This window comes from Sitodiplosis mosellana, unplaced genomic scaffold (genome assembly GCF_009176505.1).
Source record: "Sitodiplosis mosellana isolate CC-2019 unplaced genomic scaffold, AAFC_SMos_1.0 Smas_scaffold_1, whole genome shotgun sequence".
Classification (NCBI taxonomy): domain Eukaryota; kingdom Metazoa; phylum Arthropoda; class Insecta; order Diptera; family Cecidomyiidae; genus Sitodiplosis; species Sitodiplosis mosellana.
This window is the reverse complement of record NW_022595244.1, coordinates 6,589,547-6,611,531: the sequence shown is the minus strand read 5'-3', so window position 1 is coordinate 6,611,531 and position 21,985 is coordinate 6,589,547. Positions and strand designations below refer to the sequence as shown.

At 37.9% G+C, this 21,985-nt stretch overlaps 1 protein-coding gene across 3 annotated transcripts in view; it reads right to left on the bottom strand.

Annotated features, from left to right (window-relative positions):
- Positions 1 to 21,985, bottom strand: part of LOC129577183 (uncharacterized) — a 70,391-nt gene that overhangs the window by 6,173 nt on the left and 42,233 nt on the right. The window contains exons 1-2 of one of the 3 annotated variants that reach the window (XM_055463812.1): positions 5,783 to 5,799; positions 5,581 to 5,667 (exon numbers count right to left, since the gene is read on the bottom strand). The exons of 1 other annotated variant lie outside the window; for it this stretch is intronic. The gene's annotated coding sequence lies outside the window, so the exon portion shown is untranslated. Of the gene's footprint in view, positions 1 to 5,580; positions 5,668 to 5,782; positions 5,800 to 5,951; positions 8,861 to 21,985 lie in introns of those variants that run through there. One more of the 3 variants, XM_055463803.1, reaches the window with a different exon arrangement.

Sequence of the window (21,985 nt, the reverse complement as noted above, 5' to 3'; positions counted from 1 at the left end):
CATCACAATTTTTCTGTCGTTTACCTTGTGATAAATGAGATGAACGGGAACATAAAAAAGCACTACAAATTAATTAAATTTGCCGTGATTTCTAGAGATGATGTACGTCATCGACGAGCCAATGGCGAGAAAGAGAATCGACTAACACAACTGCAAATGCAACGATCAACATTGGAATATGTCGTATCCGGTGTTAATCTCTGTTATTATTAACACTTGTCGATGCTTTGCTGAACACAAAACAACGACGAAAACAAAAGATGCGCACAACATACAATTACACATAGAATAAACATGGCACACGATTTAAGATTCCCTTCTGATGTAATTTATTTTAAACGTCAACAATGCGTAACAACAATTTATTTTTCCTTTAAATTTATTTTCGGAGAATGAAAATTTCTCCCGCTGTTATTTCATTCAAATTCACTGATCCGTAATTAGATTTTGGCATCTTGATATTATTCAATGAATGCGACGCAATGTGAAATGAGAGACTCTCTTCACGCGGTGACTCTATTTATGAAAATCATATTTTCCATCATTTTTAAGGCGATTAAACGGTTCTCTCTCTCTCTTTCTTTCTCTCTCCATCTCTCCCTCCCTCCTAAACTGTTCGTATTTTTGTTTCTTATTTTTCTTGTTCGACTTTACATATGGAAGACGAAGAGAGAGAGAGAAAAAATGGTTCCATGAATAAAAATTAGTCATTTCGCCGCAAGCGACACATCAAACTTTGCCATCGAGGAGGATCCATGGCCCGACAATTTAAAACGCTTTGCTCTTTTTCCATTAATTATTTCCATATCAGGGCATGAAATCGGAGCCGATCCGCGCTCATAGATAATTATTTGAGCATAATAATGTGAAACAGACGTCGCAATACACTCCGCTCAATCTTTTTTCTTCTTTCTCAATAAATTAATTTGAATAAATTATTATGTGTGCGGTGTGTCGCAAAGCCAAGCATTCACGCATACTTGGTTCTTGTTCTCATTCCCTTGTGCAGTGCTGGTGTTGGTGTTCACTTCTTTTTACGTGATTTATTCTAGAATGAACGCCATGAACCCACTTTCTTTCCGTCTGCCTAGATCTTTTGTGTCGCGTGCGGTGCTTTGCTATTTCCGTACCGTGCTCCATCGAATCGTGTTCCATTGGAATCTTTCTCTTTTGCCACATCCAATAAGGTAACCCGTATTTTTAGAATTCTAACGCTACAGCCGTGATATTTAACACTTGCGTTTTAATTGCATTAATCACAGTTGATTACAAAATGTTGAATGAATGAGCGCAAGCGGCGTGCAAACACACAAAATCTCTTTTACCATACGCTCTTGATATGATGAGGGATTTAGTGCACGGTGCAGCTCTTCACATCATCGTGTACCTGGTCTTTTAAGACAAAACATGTTTGTTAATTTCGAAATGTAAGTACCGAAGTGAAGAGTCGCACAAAAAGAATTCAAAAAAGAACGAAACGAAACACGCATTCAATTCACTTGGATGTGCATATTTCGTGCAATGGAACACTTGGTGTGCACATTTTATGTAGCACATGCATTGCATTTGTTTGACATCGTTCATCACATCGGGAGATTTTATCGGAATTATTGTTTTTCACTTCGTCTTGCACGCGATTCAAAGAGAGTGAATCCTCTTTTTTTGCTTCAAACCGGCGACATTTCAATCGCAATTCACTTTGTGTTAACGATCAATTTCCGATTCGATTTTGTTGGAATTTTCCCCGCAACGTACTCTTTATTGAAACACAAACAGTTTTATTTCAATCAACAGCTCGGTATACAGTAGGCAACAGATTTTCCACCAAAATCGCACATTTTCATGATAATGTTTCAAGTTTGGCGCACGGAACAAACGAGACGCACTTCACAACCAACGTATAATTATATAGCAAATCTCTATATTTAGCATAAATTAATTTCAATATTACGTCAATACACACGGACCGTGTATCAAGCGGTTTTGCATTAACCCTGCCAATAAATGTTTTTGTACATTGATGTTAAGTTCACGGAAATTATTGCTCCGATAAAATTAGCAAAATTGTACACGAAACTCTCGCAACGAAAGAACGTCGAGTGAATTGCAATGCAAAAAAAACACACAAGTAGAGTGTAGAGTGTACACAGCAAAAGCACAAACAAATCGAGTTTCAAAGGTGTTTCCTACTTTGAAAACTGATATCAATTCTTCCCAATTTAATTAATGCACAAAGAGAATTATGCACGGATTCCGTTGAAAATCGTGCTATTCGCTCTTGCCCATGATACGCACGTCCGCTCTCTCTAACACACACACTCGCTCATCCTCTTTCTCTCTCCGTACACAGATGAAGAGCGGTGTATATAATTCGGAAAAAGCGATTTGGGCTGCTTTTCGTTCTGTAGTGAAATTGTATGAACGTGTCAGCTGCTGTGCAAAATTCACAACAAAAAACGAACTCGAAAACAATTAATGTTCGTTTTTTTGCACCTCCCAAAATAAATTAAGAATTGAAATCTGAAAATAAGAGAGTGTCTGTCGTATTTTGTATTGTTCGTTCTTTCACTCTCTCAACATTGATGAGTGTCATCGGAATGAATGTGCCAGTGTCTGCAAAGATTTCCAATTCGCACCGAATGAGAATCTTCGTCTACGAAAGCCAATCAGAATGTGTTCTATTCTGCTCTCGGTACACGAAATTCATTAGCATGCGAATTAAATAAGGAAACGAATGTACAAACGCCGTGCAATCATTTAAAATTTATTTACGGAAGAAAATTGAATTATGACCGTTTTGTGTTGTTTCGGTTGATTTTTGGGCGAATTAAAAAAATGTTTGTATTTTCATTAGTTGCTTTTTTTTTGTTTTATAGCGCCGGTCACACAGCGCAAAATTTATGTATTTCCCTTGTCGAAAACAATGAACATTTTATGGACAATCTCGAGTTCGAATCAAATGCGACATTGTATTTTATGAGGAAGACGAAGACGAGTGAGAGAGAGAGAGTGAGAAAGAGCATCTGCCGGTAGTAATAACCATAATATTACCATTAAAACATTGTGCTCAAGTGTAGAAGTCTTTATAATTATCAAAAATCTTAATGAGTTTTATGATTACGATGTGGTCAGTTTCATTAAACAGACAACAACAAAAAGGAAAATAAACTGGAAATTTATGCGAATTCACGTGCTAAAACGCATTTTGGTATGATTTTGAGTTTGATGTGTGTGTTTAAAATGACAAATGCTTATGAAAACCAAAGCACACAGCTTAGACGGTGTCGACCTCGGCAAAGGAAATTTCATCATAATGATGATGATGAGTAGAGCATACACACCAGAAATAGTCAAAAAAACTATGAATGCCATAATGATTGGAGATCTATTTAAGTATCTTCGGTGGGTTTCCATTTCAATGGATTTGTTTGCACTTTCAATTTCATATGGAGTACTCTCGATTTATGACGTCATGTCGATCGTCAATAAACAACACGGTTTTTTCGGCGGTCGCGATGTAAGTATTGTACTTACTGAGGTACCATTGAAAATGAAAATGAGTTTGACCCCAGCAACTCATAAACATCAACGAAACATAACGTAACAACAGCATTTTAGCATATTGAAGCACATTATAACCGCGACCTTATAGTCTTCCAAACCGCAAATTATTATTCAGAGCATTGATTCATAAATTAATGCGCGTCAAAATAGATGTGTAATTCAATGTCTAGTACGTTCATTGGCATGTTATCGATCACATGTTTCGAGCGATGAATTTTCGATTTTCCGCCTTTAGCTGTACATATCTTTTCACTTTCTGTGTGTCTGTCTCTCTTTCTCTCTTTCTGCGGGCTGCCAAACTTGTGGAAAAACAGCAGTAATCGCTTGAAAATACAATGTTGATTGTATACCGTTTATGTTTCTATATGATGCATATAACTGAACCATTCGCATGCAGAGAGCGAGAGGGAGAGAAAAAGAGCGCTCCAGATGTTAAGCCAATTTCAAAGAGCTCAACAATTTATAATAACACCGCTGTAACTGTAATTCACCAGGTAATAATGATAATAATAATTGAGAGGTATTGCTTTAATTTTCTAACGTTTTTTGCTTTTGTTTGGTGCGAACGAGGTGGAGAGATACGAATATACTGAAGGAGAGACAAAAAAATTCAACTCTTGCTTTGAAAATGACTGCATTGTTCGGTTGTTCAAGTATTAGCATGTGCTTATGACACACTTATCGTAATTACTCCGAATACCGTTTAAAGCCCGGTTTGGCACAACTGGAAGAAAGACGCAAAGATTATAAATAAATTCATAAATGGCTGGTTGTAGGCGAATGGTACACAAAATGCACGATGCAAAGTTTGAAGGAAAAAAAAAATCGAATGTTTTGCATTTCAATTCCACCATATAAATTGTATGCAAATGAGAGCCAATGTCATGATGGTAAAATGGTTAAAATATCATTTTCCAAAATAAAGAAAGGTCTCAACGATTTGCCAATTGTATGAAATTCTGATTTATGAATACATTTTATTGGCTACTGGCCTTTGTACGATTTTATTACGCAAAATTCCGATTGCGTGTTTTCACAACCCAAAATCGGATGCAATACGTGATGAATTGGCTATTTTCATTCGGGTTTCCATCCGTCCAACAAAAAATCCATTTGCAAAGCGATGTAAGCGCCTTTTGATGGCAGTCAATCGACCAAATCTAATTTGAATGGTTTTGTTGCTATTTGCAGCCAACGGACATCCGACACATTATCCGACAATGAGATGTTGCAAATAACGGCATTTAATAGCATCGCACGCCATTTTTGTCCCATACAAACAAACGCAAACACGATGCCAAACAAATCAAATCACTGTGTATCAATTGAAATCATTGAACTGTTGATACCATCGCGTGTGAGCATTTCGAATACGTGCTTCAGTCACAAACACAAATGGACACATTTCATCATTGTCAGTTCAATAGAAAAGGTGACACATAATCGTATTGGGTTTTTATTTCATTTCGCTTTGATTTCAATCGTTTCAATTCATTTTGATAGTCATTTTCTAATTATCACCATCGCGACATAAGCTCTGTGCATTTAGCCCGATCGTTTCGATTATCGAATCAAATTTGATTGACCATAAAGCCACAATTGAAAAACCATGTCAGTCTCTCGAATGGAAATTTGTAGCAATCCGACGCTTCGGTTTGATTCGTTTCCATTTAAGGTTGAAAAAATCCTCCGGAAAACCGTAGTTTTTCAACAGCTCGTTACATGATAAACCGAGTTTGGGGTCTGTGGTGGCACACCGATAGATTTTTTTAATGGAATCTAACCGAAACGAAAACCAAGCAGACAATAATAAATTTTTAAGCGCTATGTCTGATTGATATGTGTCGTTGAAATGTAGACGAAAAAAAAACAGTCTACGTGAATGTTTATTTATCGATATAAAATGGCATTCTGAATGCAATTTTTGTTTCAGCTATTAAATGTATTCATATCCAATGTTATTGAACGGATAACACGTGATAAATATTAATAGAATCAGACTCGTTTTGCATTTACCTATAAAAGACATTTATTGCTTGCGTTTTACTTTGATGACACATTTATTGACAACGTAATATTTTTGCGACGCCTTTTCGCGAAAAACTTGAAACATTAAAAAAAAACACATCAAACATTAATTATAAAATAATAATCGTAAATCACTGAATGAACACCAGCGAGAAAAAAAATGGAATGTTGTAAATAAATCTTCAATTACGAGTGAAAAGCATAAAATAAACGCCGTTCAAATTGGTCAATGCTCCAATGAATATTTACATTGACCTCTTGCAAAGATGTTTGTTTTCCATTAGCCACCTCTGTTTGTCAAGATTAGTGTGTGAGCGAGTAAATTTGCTGCTTTGAATGCAATTACAAACACGACTCACCGTGTTTTAAGTCTCTTAATATTGATGAAAATCAGCTGTCAATACCATCAATTGATATGAACAAGATGATGATGCGTTCGGTTCAAATAAGACATAAAACTACTGCATACAATTTCCTTGGATTCAACATCACGATATATTCAATGAAACACACATGTCAAAACATGCAATAATTGACTTTGATTCTTTTGTTCACTGTCACTTTTGTTTTTTTTTTTCGAAGTGCCTACTACAAATGAGCACGATTTTTCACGGATAAAATTGTGATATATCAATAGGTTTTGTGGTATCACGTCAAAAAAAAATGATTCATACGAAATTATCGAATGTTTTTTTTTACATTTGTCAGTTTGTTTCACGAATTGACGATGAATTGACCGATAGAGCGGAACAATGTGCACGAGATGTGTACGCGACGACTCACAAACAGCAACTTAATCGAAGAACCCGGTGTGCACGAGATAGAGATACAATCGTGCAACAGTCATGCACAGACACACCAGTGCCTCACCGTATTTTTCTATATCTTCTGATCACAAGCGTACACAGTTCAAGACTAAGTCTGTGTGTTGTCCGCACTCGCTGCTCGCCGCTAACATAAATATTGTAATTAGGAGGTATTTACGTGAAAAAAGGAAGAAGAAGACGAAGCAAGCATTCGCAACACAAAACATTTGTACAGCCAGTATCGACGAGCAGCCGAACATGCCGAACTCTCTAATCGCGGTTTAACAATGTATTTCTTCGTCATTTTCATCAATATTCAATTAATCGAAAGCGAAAGAAGATTCACGACACGCAGATCACAGCATGAAACGAACACCGTTCATCGATGCCGCTTGTTCGATCCGCGAAGTTGGGGTGGGGCGAAGAAAATTATGAACAAATTTTATTTTTACATCGATACTTATTGTTATTCAAATCATGCGGATATAAAGATACGAACAAGAAAAAAAAGCGCTACGATTTTATTCATTGGGTTTTGTGTTCGTGCGCATTTTTAAGCATTTCATGTTGAGGTGTTTGAGCAATGAGCATATTGATGACCATGCACACGACGTTCTGTGTGAATCTTGAGCAAACGCATTCCTATCTTCATCATCATTACGATTAGCGTTATCATCATTAGAGGCTAGATAAATCGTACGTTGCTCACGTTGGGTCACAATCAAATGGATGGATCGGGCAATTTGTGCATGACGCGAAATAATGACCTTGATGATGGAATCAATAAAAGGCTTGTCGTAATCGACAAAAACAAAACTATGTGTACACCTGCCGATTTTGTGCGGTGTTTAGATTCGATACGTTAAGAGGTACAGGCGATTATTTGTGATTACGAGAAATAAATTGGCGAGTGAACAAGAAAAAAACCAATCCTGGTGAATAAATTGTGCACATTCATCGTCAATTTGATTTCGATATCAATTCAGAATTAAAAAGTCGAAGATGATGAAATTATTCGCTTTGCTGAACAATCATAGGTCATGGATTCCTGTTTAAAATAAGTATGACGACGTCGAGCAATGATGATGTGATAAAAGCCGTGAAAAGCACTTTGAATGAATGAATAATCAATTCATTGTTTCCTCGGTCAAGCGATTAAAATTCGGTAGCTCAAGTTCTGAATCGCAATATCACTTCCTCTATATATAGAGAATCCAATCGAGGGAGATAGAGAAAATTACAAAATTTGGCATTCCGATTGCGTGACCAAATGAGTCTGATAAAAATCCCATGCCGAATATCATTCATTTGCATTTAAAATATTCGTTTTTTCTGTACACAGGCTACTACTGTTTATATCCATACATTTTGAACACGCAATTTAACAAATGACTGCAAATCATTCAAACGTTACTGTTGCCATACTCATTGCAAAATACAATAATATACGGTATGTTTTGCATATTTTTCGGTTTTAAATTCCATTTTCATATTTCACCAGCATGTTTCTTTTCATGCATAACTGCATTTGATTGCTGGCGGCCGCCAGAAGAGAGAAATGTGTGTGTGTGTGTGCCTGTGCATTGCGATCCATTTTTGGATGAGAAATCATGGTTTTGGCCATTGTTTTTGCAAGTGCATAATTTTCGACTTACCGACATTTCAAAGCATTGTGCATTCGGTTGAGCCACAAGAAGAAATGCTTTATGCCACAAAATGGGCAAACAAATTACATAATTTCTCGGTACATTCACGTTCTCTCTCTGTGTGTGCCTTGCTTGGCATTCCTTTCCATTAAGACTGGCTGAGAGTGAAACAGGCGATATCCTTTCTCAAAAGCAGCAAATTAATGATGAAAATAGCTTCACAACAGTGAGCCACTAATCCTTTTGTTCGGCAGACAATATGCAAAATAAAGAACGTAGCAAAATGGCAAAAACGATGGTTTCGGCTCATAAAGTGCACAGCCAACGTGGCTAGAACGCGGGGAGAACGAGAGAAAGAGAATTAGGGACAAAGACAGAGTGAAATTTCCAGGAATCCGCACACGACAAATTAATGAGAGAATGTTTGTAATTTGAAAGCATCGCCATTTTCAAGTGCATAGAGCAGTGTGGCATGAGCGTTCCGCTTGTTTGTAATTATGCAAAGTGAAAACGGGTTTCTATCGAGAATAATGAAATGAAGAGCCATTGATTGGAGATTATTCTCGATTGTCACGAGGTAGAGTGGAGGGTGGGATTGAATCATCTCAATGCGGGAAACGCATTGACTCAACTATTTGAATCGGTTTTATTCAAATATCAGATGACGGTTCGAAAGTGCTGCATATTTTCGGCAGTTTTGTTATCATCGAATTTATTTGCATGGTTAACGATGTGCAACAAACCAGCACATAATCATTGCAATTCCAGTGTAGCTGGAAAACCAAAAAGCCCAAAACTCCACCAACAAAAACATTGGTCGTTATGCACCGTAATACAGCAGTGTTGCTATGACAAAATATTATTATGGCATTATAGCTTGTTGAGAGCTCAATACATCCACACTACTCAATTTCGTCGTGCAATAATCAACTCTGAATTATTGGTATTTGCATAAATGCATACACACACACGCGCGCGCGCACGATTGCAGTACGCGAAGCTTTTCTTCCGCTATATGGTTTTTCGGTATGAAATGAAAGGTGTTTGGAATATTCATTGAATGGAATGCATTACGACCGCATTGCATTTATGTGTCCCGAGAATTGGCCATTCAAAAACTGATATTGAACGCTTAACGATTCGCCATGGAAGTCAAACGTTGCTTTGTCTGAATATTCATTCAGTTCATCGAGGCATTTGGGTACATTAAGATGTTGAACAACTTCAACGAGTGCATTAATTTGCATGTTTATGTCTTCCGATCAAAAGATGAAACACACAGACGCACACACATCCAATGCGAAGAATCACTCTGAATAGAGATTGCAAACAAATTTTCAAACATTACAACATTTATCCAAATTTATAGCCCATTCACTCTTTCACATGACATGTTCGATCCTTTAACACTCAAATTCCATTGAAGCCAAATCGATTGTGTAGTAAACCTCGGGCAGCAGGTATTAAGTCTTCCATTCAATGTACCCACGAAAAGAAAAAAACTCGAAATGGAATACGCGCTCGCGCGCTTGTAATCACATTTGCAACAAAAAAAACTCCAATCACAAAAGAAACTTATTTGAATCGAAAATGTTCGCGAGATACTACAATGCCCATAGAAATTGACTTAATCCTCCGACCCAAACGCATTGTAATGCAAAAACGTTGAATCCGCGTAAGATTTTGTAAGCAGAGCAAGTGAGAAAAAAATGCATTTGAATGTAAATGGTTGGCGGTGGCTAGAAGAAGGTGAACCAAAATCCAATTCTATCGACCCGCATTAAATTCGTAATAAGGAGGAGCGGTTTCTTTTTTTCTCCCCGATTTTCAAATGGATAAATTTGTTTTTTTATCTTGTTTTCAGATATAAATTGAGCGACTGTATTTCCGTGGTTCAGGTGAATTTGCAATTGTTGCATGCACCGACGGACGACCCTGACAACCGTACTTTTTCCGGTTAGTTCGTTCCAATGCACAGTCAAAGTGAGTTTACTTAAAATGCAAACCAGCATTCAAATAGGATTTTGCTTCTTTTGTAGCGTCATGCCTTTTTCGTCTCTCTCTCTCTCTCTCTCTCACTTCTGAGTTGCCTTCACATTTCTTCCGATGGAAAATTCGAAAGAAAAATTGCACGTCGGAAAATCGCGGTTTCGTTTAGTTCTGCATATAAATGTTTGGCCATTCGTTACGATCGAAATCGTTGAGTGTAAAACTATCAGTTCAAATATAGTATATAGTTCATCATAGCAAATTGCCTCACCCTTGTTCGCACACTGTACCTTGTCATCATAAATTTTACGAAAGGAATTCACTTTAAAAATGGGCGAAAACGTATTCACTTTGCCGCTGCCGCTGCAGTGGTTTTGTGTACGGTAAACAAAAATTATACGTTGCCTTCTATCGCTTGCACTTTGATTTGATTAGATTTCTCGCAACAAACATTAACCACAAACATTCACAACTCAAACCTTTTATTGAATCCAGACAAGCCTTAAATTGATTTTCTTCCTTTTCTCTCTCTCTCTCTCTCTCTCTCTCTCTCTCTCGGTATATTTCCTTTGATTTTATGTTTACTCATAGCTCTTTCTATCGCTTCTCAGCACAGAATCAATTGCATAATGTTGACGGCGGTTGGCGTAAAGCATCCGAATGAAAGTCAAACAGGAACATCTCGTCTTGCATGCGACTGACAAGTGTAAGAAACCTTTAAGTGGAATGAAACGGCAAAATGCAAAGATTGGCCGTGTATGTGTGTGTGTAGTTGTCTGCAAACAGATGGAAGAATGAGTTGAAATTTATTCGCGCTTATTTGTGAATTTCTGAATGGCAACAATGTTTATTTCATTGCTCGCGTTGATTGATCTATACCGGAATCCAGTTTCATCAAGTTACGCCAAAATCAAATAATCTCTTTGCAGTGCAGATCACACCATCTGCTCGAGAATTAACTTTACCATTTCGCATAATTCACCAACCGCTTCTTTCTTTCTCTCTTTCTTGGCGAACCGCGCCGCGCTCATTTCTCAGCCATGCACTTCTTGGCTTGTTCAACTTATAACTTCAATTGAATTATCAACCGAATGAAAAACAGTTTGCCTTTCAATTTCCAACACGACAAGCATGCATCTATCCAGTAAGCCGTATTTTTTTTGTGTTCAATTTTGAACTAGAAAAGTGGATAGCATTTAGTTGATAACAATAATAATGAATGCAATTGTTTTTCAATCATAGCACGCTTAGTCGCTTACGCTGCGGATGCATCTCTTGAGTTTATTGCTTTTTCTTCGCGTTATTTTTTTTCTCTTTCGACTTTTGGTGTGAGAAATGTTTTAGTGATAATTTTCACTTCATATTCCAGACATTCACCGAATAGCTCTCCGTTGAACTCTCTGAACATCTCATAGTCGACGGTATATTCTTCGACGCGTTAAGTGCACTTTTGGTGGAAATAATTGTAGTTCAATTAATTGAAAATGTGTTTGCATGTACGTGATCAAAAGTACTTTGGAGATGCGAGCGACCGAACGAGAGAAAGAGAAATATGATCTCTCGTTCGGGTTAAAAATCTTTTTCAATTGCAGCGATTTTCTTGGCACCATAACAATTTTGCCCACTTGAATGCTCTGGTGGAAAAAAAAGGTAAAAGTACTTGAATCACAGCACATCATTCGAGAAACTCTATTCAGCTGGATGCACGGAATGAAAGTTTGAACAACGGCTACAGTAACAATTATAGAAACACATCACCGACTTCAGTTGTTGTCTAAATTGGAATTAAAGGCGATTTCTCATAATCCAAGGAATCGACAACGAATTTTTCGTCATTGTTTATTTTCCACTCGGTTGATTTATGTTTTTGAGAACGAGCAGCAGCAGCGGCAACTCAATATATATGTGAATGCAACTCTTTTGTACTCGAGAAAATGCATTTAAAGAGAAGAGAAGATGCCGTAGAACCGATTTCCTTATTGAACTCGGTGTTGTTCTACTAAAAAGACGGGTTTTCGTTTTGTTTACACAGAATTTTTCTAGCGAGTTGTGTGTGTGTGTTTGCCTTTCGACGTCGATACATGTGAGCCGAACGAAATGTGAAGACTAAGATAAATAAACCATGTGCAATGACGCAATATCCATTCAATACAATGTTATGTGCTCTGTGTAACCGTTTGAAAAGGCATTGAGATTAACCGGCAGTGTATGGCTCAAGTGTAGAAAGAGAGATGCACTTCAAGGAATCCATAGAGTCAGTCAATGATCGGTGATGTTATTTGCTGATGCGAAGTAGCATTGTGGTAACGTGTTGAGAAAGAAAAAAAACATATATCGAAAAAACTGGGTAAAAAAAACATCGATGTACACATCTCTCTCTTGTATCGGATTTATTTGAAAATCAAGTTCTCAAGTAAATTTCACATATCAATTCTCAGCCCAATGAACAGCAACAACAACAGAACAGCAACATCGGTCGTGTCTCTGTTCTCAAACATCGATCCGTTTGCTGGTGATTCGAGATGAGCCGTCATTCGCATGGAACAGGCAGCAAGATGAGAGACGTGAAGAGAAAAAAGAATCCAAATACACGGGATTTAACTCACAAATAAGAATGTCTATGTACAACACTGACAACGACTAAAACTGGATATCACAGTTATTCCATCGCATCTTTGGAATTCGATTTTTTCTTGCGACGAACACATCATGGCCTTAAGTTGAACAAACCATTTTTCTTTCCATCTCTCTCTCTTTCTCCTGTGATTGTAACTAATTCTTGGCGACATAAAAAGAAGTTCCTGGAATGGATATAGAAATAGATTGCGAACATAAAAATCGTTTAAAATCTGACTGGCATCCTTTTATCGCACATTGCATTGACTCTTCGGATTGGCTCTCGTCGGATTCAGGTGAAACGCACATTTCAAGACCATTTCGTGAAGTGTTCTCTAATTGTTTAGTTCCACATGTTTTCGCACGCAAATTTATGCAATTGCAACGTGCATCTCCAGCACGAATAACTTTAACAACCCATTAAAATCCAATAATAATAAATGAACAAAAAAAGAAAAAGAGAGAAATAGAGAGAGAGAGATACATGCCTAGCTCAACAAGCATCTATAAATAAGTCTCCATTTATGGACTGATTTTATGCTCGTGGCACTGTCGAAGAGCACATGCGATACCATCGAACAGAATAATTAGCTCGTACATCTTATCGACGGCCAATGAACGCTGTTTTTCTTTGTTTGTGAAAAATGTCAGTGTGTCGAGTGAGAACACTGCTGTGTGTGTCCGTATATACATGGTTTGAACTTTTTCCACGTTGCCAATATAGGAAAATTTGCACGTCCCTAAATGCTTATCTTTTGATTAATTGCAACTTTTCTGCGAAGGCATTCATCGTGAGGCTCCAGAAAAGCCTATCACAACAAAAACGGCATTCAATCAATTCAAGAGCCAAATTAGAATGCCATCAAAATCACTTGTTTTTTTCTTTTGCTGTCAATATCAAAAAAGAGGAGAACAGAAACGCCATTGAGTTGCTTAAGCTACTGAACGACACAGCCTGAATCTAATTAATTGGCCGTGGATCAATGCACAAAGCGAAGCTCGTTATAGTCAATTATGCATTCCCTTTGTTATCGACAGATTTGATTAAAAAGCCAATTGTTTGATTTATAGATAAACAGCATTCCCTTTGTCAGCCGCATAAATTCTTGTCGAAGGAAACACCAACTGTTTTTTGCCTTTGATCAACGAACAAAAGGAAACTTATAACAAATTTTGAGGAAAAAAAATGTTTCTTTAGGTCTATCGTCGTCGTGTTCCTTTTCGTTGGTGCAGTCTAATCGGATTTGCAATGATCAGGATTGACAAACAGCATTTTCCATACGACAAGTAAGTTCGTTGACGTATATTTTAATCATCTTAAGATTTATGCGACACCCGCTGTGAGGCGATTAACGTAAAATGAGTCAACAGAAGCTGAAACGGCTAAACATACAAGTTTCTCTCTCTCTGTCTCTCTCTCTCTCTCTCTCTCTCTCTCTGTGTGTGTGTGTGTGTATTGTATTGTCATCAGCCATTCAAGTGAGACGGCGTTGCCTCGTCGAAATTTCTTGAGAATAACGGACAAATAAAATTTAAATATCAAAATGTTTGCAAAAACACTCAAGCAACCCAGCTTATTCTCGCTTTGTTGACTTTTTGTCTAGCTATTTGAATTTTCCAGTTTGAAGTAGTCAACCTGGTAGAAATATTAATCGCTTACGTAACCAAAATGCCAAAAAACTGACTCATGCTGAGCCAGCGAACGTACCAAGTTTGTACTAATACAAACTTAACTGTTTCCATTTCGATACGGATTTCACGGACTGTTGTCATCTTCTTTGGGGGCGAAATTAAGATTTCATTGCTGTGGATTTCCCTTTTTTTCGCTTGCTGCATTCAATTTCTTAATGCTTAGCATTGAGAACGTGCTAAATGCTAAGACGCGATTAGGATAGGTTTATACTTGTAGCGGATTTGCTAGTCGTTCAAAAATAACGTGCATTTTTGGTCGTGGGAAGAATACGATGCTCGAAGCGCACGGAACTAAAGAAACCGATAACTTAATTAAGAACATTCAAACCGACAATTCACAATGCAATGGCCGGAACATAAAATTTATGTACCGTTATTTTGGTTGCGTTGGCCTCAAATTGTAAAAATATTTTCGTAACCAAATTCGACTTTTAAATGATGCCAATAAAACTCGATACCAAACGACAATAATTCTCGATGGCAGCACCGAGATGTGTTGTGTATGTACATTCGATTTAACTGGGCATGAATCGGCAAAAGAATGAGTTTTGGATACGAAACAGTGGCAAAAATGCAGAAAGCAACAATTAAGAGTGAGCTTCAAATCGAACATATTTTGAATATGGCACTCACACACAAACCCAATGTCGGCACAGGCATAAATGCAATCGACCAAATATTTCCTATGGAAAATGTCGAAACGATGCACGCGTACAATACCGTAACATGTGATTTTGCACTTTCAATGCTCGGCGCTACCACCGCTGTTGCTGCTGCCGATGCTATACAATCGAGAGAGAGAGAGAATTGAAATGAAAAAAAAAACAGAGTACAATCGAAACGATAGTTAACTAAAACGACCGAATAGGAAACCAGAAAACTTGCACAGCCGGCCAACACACAAAGCGAGAACTTTTCACAAATAATGTTTATTTCATCTGTTGCCAATCGGACGAATTTATTTTCTCTGTGTCTGTGTTTTCTTGATTTTTGCACTCGCTATATCCACACAAAATGCAATGCAGTTTTATGCCGCAACGGACATGGCATTTCAGTGGCAGATCATAGCCAACGACTGGCGCATAAGCCAGCAACAGCAACAGCAGCAGCAAATAGCCACCAGAATAGAATACGATAAATGTTTTTAATACCAATAAATGTCGTCTGTGTGCTCGAGTTTTCTACTCCGGATTTTCAACTGTCGATTTTTTTTCCTCTCTCTCTCTCCATCTCTATTTCTTTCGTTCCGTTCCTCACACACTGGCGGCATTGCACAGTCTCGCACAATTGTCGAGAGTTTGCACATTGCTCTCAATTCCGTGGAGATTTTTGCATGTTGCTCTGCTGTTGTAACAAAACAATTTGTGACGTTTTTTGTTTGCTGATCCATTTAAACGACGACGACGACAACAACAGCAGCAGCAGCCCGTTCTCTGTGTATGTCTATTTGTTCAACTATTTAATACATGTCTCGTTTTGTTTAGTCTGTCACATAGCAAAAGAGCGAGCAAGCGAACGAGGATTATGGATCAGGGGAAATGCGTGCACGTTAAGCCAGCACACAATGAATAGATTTTATTCAAACATATTGGTTTTTATTCTTTCCTTGTTTTTTCAAGAGGTTTTCGTTTGTTTCCAACTGATGACCGAAATAAAAAACAACCACCACCACCACCATCGACCGACACACATAACAAAAACACGAACCGGGATAAAATGATAATGTGTGAGACTGCGGTGGCATTCATTGTTACAGCCGAAACATTTTTATCCATCGATGGCACACGATCAAGAACGAAAATAATTGCAACGATACACATGGCCCAATTACAGGATATTATTAATCTTGTGGTCGGTCTCGATTAAATGTTGAGCATAAAAATGTTGCTATTTTTCGTTGAGATTAAAATGGAATTTTTTCTTTTGGTTTCGTTGTGGATTTCTATTCAAAGTGAAATGTCATGAGCAAAACAACAACCCGAAATGAAATGCGATAGTGAATTATCATTATAGAATTTCGAGAGAGAGAAAAAAACTGTTGCTAATCCTTCACTCTGAATTTCACTAATCTTCCACGACCTTAATGTCAAATCTCGGCACGTTTTTTTTTCGTAAGCAAAGACAACTCGGTCTGCATACACAGCTGCTCATTTTCCCATTAATTAGCGAGCATCATTTGCTCTGAAAATATTTTGATTGCGCGGTCATTTATATCGAAGAGCTGCCATCATCGAATCTGTCTGTCGGATATTGTTATTCGTGGGCATTAAATCAAATTGAATTTGATACACGTTTCGGGCGGTTGCTCGGTTTCTTGTTTTCATCCGCAACAACAACGACAACGACGAGAAGAAAACACGTAGAGCGTTGATTGTTGACGAGCGTTGTCAATTGCACAACCGGCCATAATTTCTACTTCCTCACTTGAGAGTCTCATTCTTGTGTCTCCCCGATGTGAGGCACATTGTGTAAACTTTGGCTTTTGGTTTCGCTGGAAAAAGTGCTCATTTTTGGTCATTACAAATACGTCGCGCAACAACAATCCCATGCTAATGCGTTTTCACAGCGGTTCGCGACACTTGAAATCGCTTGTGGAACCGCACTGTGTTGCCCGTGTGTGTGTGTGTGTGTGTGTGTGTTTACCGCTGATACGCAAAGTATGAGCAAACATGGGAATTCTATAATTAGTTTGAAATATAATTTTGATTTAATTATTCAACATGAATAAAATTTCGTTGCTTCAATTTGTCAAACGTTCCGAACGCATGAATTGCGCATGCATTATACTGGTATTTCGTAATTGAATCAGTGTCGCATCGGGCGATTCTCATCAGTTCGCGCCCGATTTGAAATGGATTTTTTCTATCGTCTGACGATCGATATAGAATTAATAGAATTGTGGCTGATTTGCCCCACGCAACGCATAACCAATTCTAATTTTCATGGCAGTTTGTTATTATACGCGTGGAAATGAGCATAGATATGATTATCTCGATTTCCCAGGCACTGGTTGGTTCGTTGTTGTTATTGTTGTGCGTATCTTTTTTTTTAGATTAGTGTGTCATTTTTGTGTCGGAATCGCTGATGAACTGAAACTGTCAAATTGTTGGGCTGCGTAAAGTCTGAAGCGTGAAATGTTTGTGTTCACCGAATTACAACAGCATTGTAATGTCATGTGTGTACTCGTCAACACACTCGCAGAGCAATTAATTAAATTTCACGTGAATGTAATGTCGTGCAACTGTCCAAAACACCCATGATCAGTGACTTATGAACAAGTCGACTTTGTCGACGAGGCTGCCGTCTCAGCCAACTCAAAAACAGCAAAAAAGGGCTTGAGTACATGTGTATAACTTCGTGGGTCGACACGAAAAAGTAGCTCGTAAATCATACAGAAAATTAGTTGATTTTTATTTTGAGCTTTCTTGTAAACGAAAATCCACCTGTGTGTGCGGGCGCGGGCGCGTTACGCTAAAAATACCTAAGAGAGAGATAAATTAATGTATAGCTGAATGAACATGTAATACTATTTGTATCGTTCAGAAAGCGTATCACATTCCATTATTTATCAATAAATCAGTGTTGGCATTTTGTTTTCGTACGGTATCGCGCAAAAAGAGAAGAAGAAAAAAAATTAAAGCAAAAATGCGATATGAAATATTGCACGCATATCGCTCAAAAGATGAGTTGATTGAGATAAAGAGACGCTTGTTCGACGTGCTGTCGGAATTTTCTTTTCATTTTCGTGGGAAAGTCGAGGCTGCATTATTTTTTTCTCCTTCTTATTTTATCGTGAAAGAAGATATTTTTTTCATTCTGTTTGCCGTTCATCCCGAAAATCACGAGATGGAAAATCATCTGGAATTGCATCGTACAAGTTTGTTTACCATAGAAATTGTTTTCGTGAAGTTTTACGTGCATCTTCTAATTTCGTTCATCGTTTCTTCTTTTTTTTCGGATAGAATGAGTGAATTTGCTCTAGAAATTGTCGGTAATAAAACATCTCATGACAAGATTGTTGAACGAGTGGTTTTGCGCGCACACGCCCGCACAATTGCATGTAATGCATCGATAATAAGTAGAACAGCAATTTTTTCCCATCTCCATCTTCTGCTTTGCACTCGTATCACTGGAAATGGGCCACCACAAATGTAATTAGATCGCTTTGTTTTCCAAATGCTTCCCATTCGCTCGTTGTGTTTGCTTCATTTCGTCGTGGCAGCGCACACGATGCGATTAGATATTCTTGTTCGAGTGAGGTCGAGTGTATAGTGTAGCCGCTTCACAGTAGTGAATGATTAAATTGAACACGAAACAGATTCTGCGATAAATCCTATTACAACATCGCCATCGAGTGATTTGCAGCGGCTGAGCGAGACAAAAAGAAGAGAAGATGAAAAAAAATAAGGAATGCGGAGAAGTTCCCCATTTTCACAAAACAAAGATAACCTAACTGCACGGCCACAGCACTTACAATCAACCGAAATAAATAAACAAACAAACGCCCGCAACACAGCAGCAAATTACAAAATAAATGCGAAACGAAGATGGATTGTGTGAAGTAGTCGTGAACAAAATGTACTTTAGTGGCGAGAATAAGTAGGGAAAAAAACAACCGACTACGACTTCGATGATGATGACGGCGATGAGAGAAGATATTTTTCTCGCTATTTTACTTTTTAGATTGTCTCCGTATCGTGCTGCTTCTGCTGCGACTCACTCGCTGGATATCGCTTCTAGTGGTTCAAAACTTTTCTTTTGTTCGGTGCATGCTGTTTGGCATTATTTTGTGGTTGTTGCTGCTGCCTTTTCATCTGGTTGCTTTGTTGACTTTGCCTCAAAAATTTTTGTGTTGCGTAAGATTAATTATTTTCGATAATGTGCTCGCGCGCGGGCAACAGCAAAAGAGAAGCTACGAAAAACAAAAACACAACGCAACCAACACAAAACAATCGAAGTACAAAGTAAATAAATTGGGTGCATTTTCGCCTTTGAACAATTTTTTCCCCCTTTTGTCGTGTTGTTTTTTCCTTTCCTTCTGTCTGTCTTTTTTTTCGGTGGACTACGGTGTAAAAGTGTTGTCGATGAAGAGTTCGTCTATGCTCGAGTGTTGTTGTGTCTATGCTTTTCGTTTTTTTTTTCTGCAAATTTTCTTCTGGTTTGCGGCATTTTTTCTATTACGGAATCAGAAGAAAATACTACACATGTAGTCGATTTGCGCTTATTTATTTCACTTGCAAACAACAACAATGCTCACATCAAACTCAAACAGTTACCCGTTCGGAAGTTTTGCAATGCAATCGGCTGGCGGTTTTTTGCGGGAGCAATACTACAAGAAAACGAGGCAATAATTTTTTTTCTTTCTTTCTTTCTTTCGTTTTCTTTCATATTCGAAAGAAGAAAGAAAAATATGGCAAAGTGAGAGAATGAGCGCGCGGTAGCCACGTTTTCGTGCAATAAATTCAATCTGTACGATGCAATTTAATCGGTTTCGTACGATCGCCAGCTTCATAGCAACTGGCTGGCTGCATGTTATCACGGTTTGTAGCAATTAATATTTGTTGGCTGTAAAATGCTGAAGATTGATTCTTCGCGCGTTCGCCGAGTATGCGGCACATCGTACGCGTACTTTTCTTTCTTAAACAGTTATTCCGTGCATGAAACATTAAAACGTCAAATAACATGTTTTAAGGTCGAATCGTATAATTTTTTTCTTCTTCTTCACACTGAGCGAGGGACTTGTTCAAATTGAAAACGACGCAGCGATTTTGGTAATAAAATACATAGAAAAATATGAAATAGGAAGCATCTTCTGGTGCTATGATACGCCCGCAAGACAGAAAAAACACTACTACAATGTCGAAACGGCCACTGATAAATTACTATAGCCAGTTCAGTTATGTTAATGGCATCATATTCATAGAGCATTTCCAGTTAGTTTTAGATCATAAATCAGACATATTTCATCATCAGCGTTAATTCCACATTTTATACATATTATTTATGTTCGACTCATCTGAATAACATGACGCCCGAAATATAATTTATTACTTTAGATTTAGAAGTAAATGTGTGAATTTTGGGCAGCTCTCATAGTGTGGCCAAATGGTCATTGAAAGCACACCTAGAATGAGATAATATATTAACACTATGACGGTTCTTGGGGAATCCAGGGCCCCAAGCGAATTTTAAAGTTGAATAAAAGTACTAAACAGTGTATAAACCAACCGGAGTTAAGTCTCATCGTATAGATTGAACATTTCTCTACACGAATGAAAAAAAAACATATGCATATGTATGAGTATGTGTAAAATACAGCCTGCCGCAAAACATGTTACGCGGTTGTTCTTTGGGGACCACAGGGCCCCATGGCTATTTTATATTATAACTGGACTATGATAAGAGATATCGACTTGGTGTCTGTAGCAGTGTTGTAGACTAGTTTATGTACTACAATTTCGCCGTAGACATCAAGTCGTTATCTCTTATCAGTTACGCGAAAAGCCGCGAAAACGTGAAAAACGCGAATTCATAGTTTCTCACTTTTCAAGGAACTGATAAGAGATAACGAAATGGTGTCTATGGTCTCTGATCGAGTACTACAACTTCACTACAGACACCAAGTCGTTATCTCTTATCAGTTCCGTGAAAAATGATGAGGGAAAAACGCGTTTTTTCGCGGTTTTCAGCGGTTTCTCGCGTATTCCGCGAAACTGATAAGAGATAACAAGATGGTTTTCGGCAAAGTTGTAGAGCAGTTTGAGTACTACAACTTCGCCATAGACATCAAGTCGTTATCTCTTATCAGTTACGCGGAAACCGCGAAAACCGCGAATTTTTTCTTATCATTTTTTCGCGTAACTGATAAGAGATAACGACTTGGTGTCTGTGGCAAAGTTGTAGTATTCGACCTGTTCTACATTTCTGCCGAAGAAGCAAGTCTCTTACTTCTTATCAGCTTCACTAAAAATAAGATGGGAAATTTTCGCGATTTTCGCGGTTTTTCGCGTTTTTCGCGGAACTGATAAGGGATAAGCAATATTTGTTGCAGCAAAATTATAGCAAACCTCGAGTATTACAACTTTACCTCAGACACTATTTTGTTATCTCTTATCACAGTCCAGATTTCATATGAAGTACATATGGGGCCCTGGGGCCCTGGGGTCCTCAAAGAACAGGAATATGTCAAATGTCAGAAGAACCGTCATAGTGTTAAATGATTAAGTCTATTTAAATTGCATTTGTTTCGCTTTTATCACGTTCCAATGTGCGTGTTTGCGTGTGTGACAAAACACCGTGTAACAAATTTCAACTTTTTCTTCTGCACATGAAAAATTCCGATTGCTTGTTTTAGAGGACCAAAAACCAAGCGCTTTTGCATCATTAGTTTGTGCGAAACCACGTCTAGATTTTTTTTTATCGACACATACAAGACAAATTTCAGGCCAAAATGAGCAAATCACAAACATGAGCTTCGGTTTGACAGGTAAAAGCAAATGATTTCTACCTTTTCTGCCTTTGAACATCTAGTATGATCCTTTACGAATATTTTGGGTACTTACATGACCGAATCGAGTGATGATTTCACATATTTCTAGCCGCATATTTGGTTGGTTCGATTTCAACTCTAAAAGAATCGACTTT